The sequence below is a fragment of the Gekko japonicus genome, unplaced genomic scaffold, assembly GCF_001447785.1.
Source record: "Gekko japonicus isolate JY-2015 unplaced genomic scaffold, Gekko_japonicus_V1.1 scaffold76, whole genome shotgun sequence".
Classification (NCBI taxonomy): domain Eukaryota; kingdom Metazoa; phylum Chordata; class Lepidosauria; order Squamata; family Gekkonidae; genus Gekko; species Gekko japonicus.
In genome coordinates this window covers 652,968-654,344 of record NW_015166420.1, presented here as the reverse complement: position 1 = coordinate 654,344, position 1,377 = coordinate 652,968, and positions in this window count along the sequence as shown.

Genomic DNA, 1,377 nt, shown 5'->3' with positions numbered 1-1,377 from the left:
GACATCTGCCTGTTCCAGGCACAAGGATTTCTCCCCTCCTCTCTCCCCCCACCCCAGTCATTTTTCCGCTTGGCTGAGGGAACGGATTTGTGGGCCAGACATCCCTGCGTAGACTTGGAACATTAACAGAATCCTCCCTTCTTGCTCTGGGCAGAACTCCCGGCTCCTTGAAATGGCAGAGTACGCCTGTGTCGCAGGGACCCTATGGGTTTCCTAAAGGACCTTGTTGGGAAGCGCTTGGCCCTTCCTCAAGCTGGGATGCTGTTATGTAGTGGGTTGCCGCATGGATAAACGACCGACGACGACGTGGTGCATGGCACGCTTTATTTGGTACACAACAAGAACAAGGAACAAACGGCCGGCAGGCCAACTATATACATACCTGGGGACACACCCCTGGTCACCATTGGTGGGTTTTGCCGGACACGACAGGTGACCCCAGCAAATTCATGTTCCCCTTGTGCTTGCCTCACAGTGCGTCAGATGTAAGGGGGAACTCCCAGGAAGGAGAGATTAAGCTTTCTTGCGTCCACAGTTTCCCTTGCAGATGCCTCCCCAGCTGCTTTTCACCCAGTTTTATTTCCAATATCAAAGTCCAACTGAGAAGGGGGAGGAAGGTTAAAGTCACACTAGGAAGGCACTTGTAGGGGAGAGCTAGGGCAGAGGGTTTGTGTTCAGCTTCTCTTTCCCACCCACTGACTTTCCCCTGCCCTGACCAGGTTGGCCCGGGCTAGCCCGATCCCGTCAGAGGAAGCTAAGCAGGGTCGGCCTTGGTTAGCGTTCGGAAGGGTGACCTCCAAGGAAGACCAGGGGCGTGACACAGAGGCAGGCAACGGCAAAAAACACCTCTGAAATGTCTCTTGCCTTCAAAACAAGTCTAGCTCGCCACCTAGTGGGACATAACACTAAAGAGCTAGAACGCCTGGCTGCCAATCTTAGGATCCCCTGGCTATTCTACACACAATGCCTTACAGTAGCAATTATTACTTTCCCTATAAACTCCTTAACTCCAGCCTTCTCATTATCCAAGTGTAGTCCCACTGTGATAACCTTTTCGCCATCAGTGAGCAACAATGGCCACCCCACTTGCAGTTACTGGAACGTGTGCCTCTTTGGTCTTCTCTGAAATCATTTGGCGGGCAGGCTGCTGCAAATTGGGTTTATGCTGAGAGCAGGGGTTGTTTCATAGAAAAAGAGCTAGGGGAACTCATTAGCATAACTCATTAGCATATGCCACACCCCCTGACATCAGGGGCCTGGCGGTGGACCTGCAAGGCCAGCGGGATTGCGAGGAAGCCCCGCCAAGGCCCTCCCTGGCCCCAGGCAGGCAGGGGTGGGGAGAGGCAGGGAGGAAGCAACTTACCCTCCCTCTTCTCC